Source organism: Lampetra planeri, unplaced genomic scaffold, assembly GCF_965212315.1.
Source record: "Lampetra planeri unplaced genomic scaffold, kcLamPlan1.2.h2 scaffold_514, whole genome shotgun sequence".
Lineage (NCBI taxonomy): Eukaryota > Metazoa > Chordata > Hyperoartia > Petromyzontiformes > Petromyzontidae > Lampetra > Lampetra planeri.
This window is the reverse complement of record NW_027615337.1, coordinates 32,501-42,500: the sequence shown is the minus strand read 5'-3', so window position 1 is coordinate 42,500 and position 10,000 is coordinate 32,501.

Sequence of the window (10,000 nt, the reverse complement as noted above, 5' to 3'; positions counted from 1 at the left end):
GAGGCAAGCATGCACCCAGGCAGAGGAGAGTCCCCACACGCGTCCAAATTCGGACGGACAGGACCCCCACGCACACCATGTAAACACACCCTTTTGGCACGGACTTCACACAACACAAACCACCACAAGGAGGGGCCTCGCTTTGTCGTGTATGCTACCCCCGTTTGGCAACCTGACGGTGCTGAAAGCTCACAAAACACAGGGCTTCCCACAAGGCCAGCCACTTTGAGGCAGCTGTAAGCGCACCACACACACCCTACGTGGGGTGGGGAGGGAAGGAGCAGGGGTCGACCCCACATGCCTGCAAACCTCTAGAGCGGCCTTACAATGCTCGCTACTCTATGGACCGGCAACGGCAATTGAAACCAACCCTAAAATTCTTGCACAGTTGGCAGCCTTCCTTGGCACAAGACCAAACAGCGCAGCGAACCCGTGCAGCACCAACCCAAGGGGACAGCCTTCCCCACACACTCTGGAGGAGAAGAGGCTCCCTCGGGCTGAGTCACACAGCTCAAGATACTCGCTCATTCACGGAAAACTTGGGAAACAAAACCTGCTGACACACACCACTTATGCATCGCATGAAGATTGCCATTGTCCATACACTTGTGCAGGTGCGATGGAAATATTTTCTCGTTTTGGTGTATGCTATATTTTTACAGACAGCTACCGACAAACGGTAGAAATTAGCGGGGATAGGCCTCAGACATTACCCAAAGCTCCGGGAACGTGAGCGACGCAAGACGAATGGGCATTTTAAAGCAGATCTATGGCAGTTACTGACAGTGCCTGGCGTGGGTTACTTGTCTCCGTTGTCGAGAGGGGAAGACGACCCATGTATATGTAAAGGGCGATTTTTTTAGCAACCGTTAAGGCTGTTTTTCCCCTTCACTTGTATCGAGAGGGAAGCAAAGAACATGTATGGCGTGTACGTTTTTTTACGAATTTTCATTAGCAATCTAACGACATGAATTGCGAAGACGTTTTTTGAACAATTGTATTCCTTTCCCAAAACATCGAGTGTTAGTGTATAAAACCGCTAGAGAAAATAAATTGGCAGGCGAAACTTAAAAAGGAGAGACCCATGAACAGCATGGCCAGGCGGCTCACCTCGACGTTTTTCCCCCGAGCAAAGTCCGCCGAGACCCCCTGTATCCCACGGGGATGTACTGGCGTGCACTTAAAGGTTGATGCCGCTCTGTTACTTGGGAAACGAACCACAAGCCAAATCCAGCTAATTTGTGAATGACTTAGCTCTCCTGCTTTCTCGAGAACGTGCTTTTTTCGTCGGATGAAACTTCCACAGGCTTTTCCAGCAGATTGGCACGTGCACTCAAAAAAGTCAAAATTTGTACACATAGACCCCATCAAACGGGAGAAATTGGCCGGGATTGCTCTCATGTGCGTTACGGGGCATCGTTTCTCTCGCTCCGAATTCCATCGAGCTGGGAAATCGCTCATTTTTGCGTCGCCAAATATCGTACGAACGCCGTGAAACTTCCACAGGCTTTTCCAGCAGATTTGCACGTGCACTCAAAAAAGTCAAAATTTTTACACATAGACCCCATCAAACGGGAGAAATTGGCCCGGATTGCTCTCATGTGCGTTACGGGGCATCGTTTCTCTCGCGCCGAATTCTCTCGAGCTGGGAAATCGCTCATTTTTGCGTCGCCAAATATCGTACGAACGCCGTGAAACTTCCACAGGCTTTTTCAGCAGATTTGCACGTGCACTCAAAAAAGTCAAAATTTTTACACATAGACCCCATCAAACGGGAGAAATTGGCCGGGATTGCTCTCATGTGCGTTACGGGGCATCGTTTCTCTCGCTCCGAATTCCATCGAGCTGGGAAATCGCTCATTTTTGCGTCGCCAAATATCGTACGAACGCCGTGAAACTTCCACAGGCTTTTTCAGCAGATTTGCACGTGCACTCAAAAAAGTCAAAATTTTTACACATAGACCCCATCAAACGGGAGAAATTGGCCGGGATTGCTCTCATGTGCGTTACGGGGCATCGTTTCTCTCGCGCCGAATTCCATCGAGCTGGGAAATCGCTCATTTTTGCGTCGCCAAATATCGTACGAACGCCGTGAAACTTCCACAGGCTTTTCCAGCAGATTGGCACGTGCACTCAAAAAAGTCAAAATTTGTACACATAGACCCCATCAAACGGGAGAAATTGGCCGGGATTGCTCTCATGTGCGTTACGGGGCATCGTTTCTCTCGCTCCGAATTCCATCGAGCTGGGAAATCGCTCATTTTTGCGTCGCCAAATATCGTACGAACGCCGTGAAACTTCCACAGGCTTTTCCAGCAGATTTGCACCTGCACTCAAAAAAGTCAAAATTTTTACACATAGACCCCATCAAACGGGAGAAATTGGCCCGGATTGCTCTCATGTGCGTTACGGGGCATCGTTTCTCTCGCGCCGAATTCTCTCGAGCTGGGAAATCGCTCATTTTTGCGTCGCCAAATATCGTACGAACGCCGTGAAACTTCCACAGGCTTTTTCAGCAGATTTGCACCTGCACTCAAAAAAGTCAAAATTTTTACACATAGACCCCATCAAACGGGAGAAATTGGCCCGGATTGCTCTCATGTGCGTTACGGGGCATCGTTTCTCTCGCGCCGAATTCCATCGAGCTGGGAAATCGCTCATTTTTGCGTCGCCAAATATCGTACGAACGCCGTGAAACTTCCACAGGCTTTTTCAGCAGATTTGCACCTGCACTCAAAAAAGTCAAAATTTTTACACATAGACCCCATCAAACGGGAGAAATTGGCCCGGATTGCTCTCATGTGCGTTACGGGGCATCGTTTCTCTCGCGCCGAATTCTCTCGAGCTGGGAAATCGCTCATTTTTGCGTCGCCAAATATCGTACGAACGCCGTGAAACTTCCACAGGCTTTTTCAGCAGATTTGCACGTGCACTCAAAAAAGTCAAAATTTTTACACATAGACCCCATCAAACGGGAGAAATTGGCCGGGATTGCTCTCATGTGCGTTACGGGGCATCGTTTCTCTCGCTCCGAATTCCATCGAGCTGGGAAATCGCTCATTTTTGCGTCGCCAAATATCGTACGAACGCCGTGAAACTTCCACAGGCTTTTTCAGCAGATTTGCACGTGCACTCAAAAAAGTCAAAATTTTTACACATAGACCCCATCAAACGGGAGAAATTGGCCGGGATTGCTCTCATGTGCGTTACGGGGCATCGTTTCTCTCGCGCCGAATTCCATCGAGCTGGGAAATCGCTCATTTTTGCGTCGCCAAATATCGTACGAACGCCGTGAAACTTCCACAGGCTTTTCCAGCAGATTTGCACCTGCACTCAAAAAAGTCAAAATTTTTACACATAGACCCCATCAAACGGGAGAAATTGGCCCGGATTGCTCTCATGTGCGTTACGGGGCATCGTTTCTCTCGCGCCGAATTCTCTCGAGCTGGGAAATCGCTCATTTTTGCGTCGCCAAATATCGTACGAACGCCGTGAAACTTCCACAGGCTTTTTCAGCAGATTTGCACCTGCACTCAAAAAAGTCAAAATTTTTACACATAGACCCCATCAAACGGGAGAAATTGGCCCGGATTGCTCTCATGTGCGTTACGGGGCATCGTTTCTCTCGCTCCGAATTCCATCGAGCTTGGAAATCGCTCATTTTTGCGTCGCCAAATATCGTACGAACGCCGTGAAACTTCCACAGGCTTTTCCAGCAGATTTGCACCTGCACTCAAAAAAGTCAAAATTTTTACACATAGACCCCATCAAACGGGAGAAATTGGCCCGGATTGCTCTCATGTGCGTTACGGGGCATCGTTTCTGTCGCGCCGAATTCCATCGAGCTGGGAAATCGCTCATTTTTGCGTCGCCAAATATCGTACGAACGCCGTGAAACTTCCACAGGCTTTTCCAGCAGATTGGCACGTGCACTCAAAAAAGTCAAAATTTGTACACATAGACCCCATCAAACGGGAGAAATTGGCCGGGATTGCTCTCATGTGCGTTACGGGGCATCGTTTCTCTCGCTCCGAATTCCATCGAGCTGGGAAATCGCTCATTTTTGCGTCGCCAAATATCGTACGAACGCCGTGAAACTTCCACAGGCTTTTTCAGCAGATTTGCACCTGCACTCAAAAAAGTCAAAATTTTTACACATAGACCCCATCAAACGGGAGAAATTGGCCCGGATTGCTCTCATGTGCGTTACGGGGCATCGTTTCTGTCGCGCCGAATTCCATCGAGCTGGGAAATCGCTCATTTTTGCGTCGCCAAATATCGTACGAACGCCGTGAAACTTCCACAGGCTTTTTCAGCAGATTTGCACGTGCACTCAAAAAAGTCAAAATTTGTACACATAGACCCCATCAAACGGGAGAAATTGGCCCGGATTGCTCTCATGTGCGTTACGGGGCATCGTTTCTCTCGCGCCGAATTCTCTAGAGCTGGGAAATCGCTCATTTTTGCGTCGCCAAATATCGTACGAACGCCGTGAAACTTCCACAGGCTTTTCCAGCAGATTGGCACGTGCACTCAAAAAAGTCAAAATTTGTACACATAGACCCCATCAAACGGGAGAAATTGGCCGGGATTGCTCTCATGTGCGTTACGGGGCATCGTTTCTCTCGCTCCGAATTCCATCGAGCTGGGAAATCGCTCATTTTTGCGTCGCCAAATATCGTACGAACGCCGTGAAACTTCCACAGGCTTTTCCAGCAGATTTGCACGTGCACTCAAAAAAGTCAAAATTTTTACACATAGACCCCATCAAACGGGAGAAATTGGCCGGGATTGCTCTCATGTGCGTTACGGGGCATCGTTTCTCTCGCGCCGAATTCTCTCGAGCTGGGAAATCGCTCATTTTTGCGTCGCCAAATATCGTACGAACGCCGTGAAACTTCCACAGGCTTTTTCAGCAGATTTGCACGTGCACTCAAAAAAGTCAAAATTTTTACACATAGACCCCATCAAACGGGAGAAATTGGCCCGGATTGCTCTCATGTGCGTTACGGGGCATCGTTTCTGTCGCGCCGAATTCCATCGAGCTGGGAAATCGCTCATTTTTGCGTCGCCAAATATCGTACGAACGCCGTGAAACTTCCACAGGCTTTTTCAGCAGATTTGCACCTGCACTCAAAAAAGTCAAAATTTTTACACATAGACCCCATCAAACGGGAGAAATTGGCCCGGATTGCTCTCATGTGCGTTACGGGGCATCGTTTCTCTCGCGCCGAATTCTCTCGAGCTGGGAAATCGCTCATTTTTGCGTCGCCAAATATCGTACGAACGCCGTGAAACTTCCACAGGCTTTTTCAGCAGATTTGCACCTGCACTCAAAAAAGTCAAAATTTTTACACATAGACCCCATCAAACGGGAGAAATTGGCCCGGATTGCTCTCATGTGCGTTACGGGGCATCGTTTCTGTCGCGCCGAATTCCATCGAGCTGGGAAATCGCTCATTTTTGCGTCGCCAAATATCGTACGAACGCCGTGAAACTTCCACAGGCTTTTCCAGCAGATTTGCACGTGCACTCAAAAAAGTCAAAATTTTTACACATAGACCCCATCAAACGGGAGAAATTGGCCGGGATTGCTCTCATGTGCGTTACGGGGCATCGTTTCTCTCGCTCCGAATTCCATCGAGCTGGGAAATCGCTCATTTTTGCGTCGCCAAATATCGTACGAACGCCGTGAAACTTCCACAGGCTTTTTCAGCAGATTTGCACGTGCACTCAAAAAAGTAAAAATTTTTACACATAGACCCCATCAAACGGGAGAAATTGGCCCGGATTGCTCTCATGTGCGTTACGGGGCATCGTTTCTGTCGCGCCGAATTCCATCGAGCTGGGAAATCGCTCATTTTTGCGTCGCCAAATATCGTACGAACGCCGTGAAACTTCCACAGGCTTTTCCAGCAGATTGGCACGTGCACTCAAAAAAGTCAAAATTTGTACACATAGACCCCATCAAACGGGAGAAATTGGCCGGGATTGCTCTCATGTGCGTTACGGGGCATCGTTTCTCTCGCTCCGAATTCCATCGAGCTGGGAAATCGCTCATTTTTGCGTCGCCAAATATCGTACGAACGCCGTGAAACTTCCACAGGCTTTTCCAGCAGATTTGCACGTGCACTCAAAAAAGTCAAAATTTTTACACATAGACCCCATCAAACGGGAGAAATTGGCCGGGATTGCTCTCATGTGCGTTACGGGGCATCGTTTCTCTCGCGCCGAATTCTCTCGAGCTGGGAAATCGCTCATTTTTGCGTCGCCAAATATCGTACGAACGCCGTGAAACTTCCACAGGCTTTTTCAGCAGATTTGCACCTGCACTCAAAAAAGTCAAAATTTTTACACATAGACCCCATCAAACGGGAGAAATTGGCCGGGATTGCTCTCATGTGCGTTACGGGGCATCGTTTCTCTCGCGCCGAATTCTCTCGAGCTGGGAAATCGCTCATTTTTGCGTCGCCAAATATCGTACGAACGCCGTGAAACTTCCACAGGCTTTTTCAGCAGATTTGCACCTGCACTCAAAAAAGTCAAAATTTTTACACATAGACCCCATCAAACGGGAGAAATTGGCCCGGATTGCTCTCATGTGCGTTACGGGGCATCGTTTCTCTCGCTCCGAATTCCATCGAGCTGGGAAATCGCTCATTTTTGCGTCGCCAAATATCGTACGAACGCCGTGAAACTTCCACAGGCTTTTTCAGCAGATTTGCACGTGCACTCAAAAAAGTCAAAATTTTTACACATAGACCCCATCAAACGGGAGAAATTGGCCGGGATTGCTCTCATGTGCGTTACGGGGCATCGTTTCTCTCGCGCCGAATTCCATCGAGCTGGGAAATCGCTCATTTTTGCGTCGCCAAATATCGTACGAACGCCGTGAAACTTCCACAGGCTTTTCCAGCAGATTTGCACGTGCACTCAAAAAAGTCAAAATTTTTACACATAGACCCCATCAAACGGGAGAAATTGGCCCGGATTGCTCTCATGTGCGTTACGGGGCATCGTTTCTGTCGCGCCGAATTCCATCGAGCTGGGAAATCGCTCATTTTTGCGTCGCCAAATATCGTACGAACGCCGTGAAACTTCCACAGGCTTTTCCAGCAGATTGGCACGTGCACTCAAAAAAGTCAAAATTTGTACACATAGACCCCATCAAACGGGAGAAATTGGCCGGGATTGCTCTCATGTGCGTTACGGGGCATCGTTTCTCTCGCTCCGAATTCCATCGAGCTGGGAAATCGCTCATTTTTGCGTCGCCAAATATCGTACGAACGCCGTGAAACTTCCACAGGCTTTTCCAGCAGATTGGCACGTGCACTCAAAAAAGTCAAAATTTGTACACATAGACCCCATCAAACGGGAGAAATTGGCCGGGATTGCTCTCATGTGCGTTACGGGGCATCGTTTCTCTCGCGCCGAATTCTCTCGAGCTGGGAAATCGCTCATTTTTGCGTCGCCAAATATCGTACGAACGCCGTGAAACTTCCACAGGCTTTTTCAGCAGATTTGCACGTGCACTCAAAAAAGTCAAAATTTTTACACATAGACCCCATCAAACGGGAGAAATTGGCCCGGATTGCTCTCATGTGCGTTACGGGGCATCGTTTCTCTCGCGCCGAATTCTCTCGAGCTGGGAAATCGCTCATTTTTGCGTCGCCAAATATCGTACGAACGCCGTGAAACTTCCACAGGCTTTTTCAGCAGATTTGCACCTGCACTCAAAAAAGTCAAAATTTTTACACATAGACCCCATCAAACGGGAGAAATTGGCCCGGATTGCTCTCATGTGCGTTACGGGGCATCGTTTCTGTCGCGCCGAATTCCATCGAGCTGGGAAATCGCTCATTTTTGCGTCGCCAAATATCGTACGAACGCCGTGAAACTTCCACAGGCTTTTCCAGCAGATTTGCACGTGCACTCAAAAAAGTCAAAATTTTTACACATAGACCCCATCAAACGGGAGAAATTGGCCCGGATTGCTCTCATGTGCGTTACGGGGCATCGTTTCTCTCGCGCCGAATTCTCTCGAGCTGGGAAATCGCTCATTTTTGCGTCGCCAAATATCGTACGAACGCCGTGAAACTTCCACAGGCTTTTTCAGCAGATTTGCACGTGCACTCAAAAAAGTCAAAATTTTTACACATAGACCCCATCAAACGGGAGAAATTGGCCGGGATTGCTCTCATGTGCGTTACGGGGCATCGTTTCTCTCGCTCCGAATTCCATCGAGCTGGGAAATCGCTCATTTTTGCGTCGCCAAATATCGTACGAACGCCGTGAAACTTCCACAGGCTTTTTCAGCAGATTTGCACGTGCACTCAAAAAAGTCAAAATTTTTACACATAGACCCCATCAAACGGGAGAAATTGGCCGGGATTGCTCTCATGTGCGTTACGGGGCATCGTTTCTCTCGCGCCGAATTCCATCGAGCTGGGAAATCGCTCATTTTTGCGTCGCCAAATATCGTACGAACGCCGTGAAACTTCCACAGGCTTTTTCAGCAGATTGGCACGTGCACTCAAAAAAGTCAAAATTTGTACACATAGACCCCATCAAACGGGAGAAATTGGCCGGGATTGCTCTCATGTGCGTTACGGGGCATCGTTTCTCTCGCTCCGAATTCCATCGAGCTGGGAAATCGCTCATTTTTGCGTCGCCAAATATCGTACGAACGCCGTGAAACTTCCACAGGCTTTTCCAGCAGATTTGCACCTGCACTCAAAAAAGTCAAAATTTTTACACATAGACCCCATCAAACGGGAGAAATTGGCCCGGATTGCTCTCATGTGCGTTACGGGGCATCGTTTCTCTCGCGCCGAATTCTCTCGAGCTGGGAAATCGCTCATTTTTGCGTCGCCAAATATCGTACGAACGCCGTGAAACTTCCACAGGCTTTTTCAGCAGATTTGCACGTGCACTCAAAAAAGTCAAAATTTTTACACATAGACCCCATCAAACGGGAGAAATTGGCCCGGATTGCTCTCATGTGCGTTACGGGGCATCGTTTCTGTCGCGCCGAATTCCATCGAGCTGGGAAATCGCTCATTTTTGCGTCGCCAAATATCGTACGAACGCCGTGAAACTTCCACAGGCTTTTTCAGCAGATTTGCACGTGCACTCAAAAAAGTCAAAATTTGTACACATAGACCCCATCAAACGGGAGAAATTGGCCCGGATTGCTCTCATGTGCGTTACGGGGCATCGTTTCTCTCGCGCCGAATTCTCTCGAGCTGGGAAATCGCTCATTTTTGCGTCGCCAAATATCGTACGAACGCCGTGAAACTTCCACAGGCTTTTTCAGCAGATTTGCACGTGCACTCAAAAAAGTCAAAATTTTTACACATAGACCCCATCAAACGGGAGAAATTGGCCCGGATTGCTCTCATGTGCGTTACGGGGCATCGTTTCTGTCGCGCCGAATTCCATCGAGCTGGGAAATCGCTCATTTTTGCGTCGCCAAATATCGTACGAACGCCGTGAAACTTCCACAGGCTTTTCCAGCAGATTTGCACGTGCACTCAAAAAAGTCAAAATTTTTACACATAGACCCCATCAAACGGGAGAAATTGGCCGGGATTGCTCTCATGTGCGTTACGGGGCATCGTTTCTCTCGCGCCGAATTCCATCGAGCTGGGAAATCGCTCATTTTTGCGTCGCCAAATATCGTACGAACGCCGTGAAACTTCCACAGGCTTTTCCAGCAGATTTGCACGTGCACTCAAAAAAGTCAAAATTTTTACACATAGACCCCATCAAACGGGAGAAATTGGCCCGGATTGCTCTCATGTGCGTTACGGGGCATCGTTTCTCTCGCGCCGAATTCTCTCGAGCTGGGAAATCGCTCATTTTTGCGTCGCCAAATATCGTACGAACGCCGTGAAACTTCCACAGGCTTTTTCAGCAGATTTGCACCTGCACTCCAAAAAGTCAAAATTTTTACACATAGACCCCATCAAACGGGAGAAATTGGCCCGGATTGCTCTCA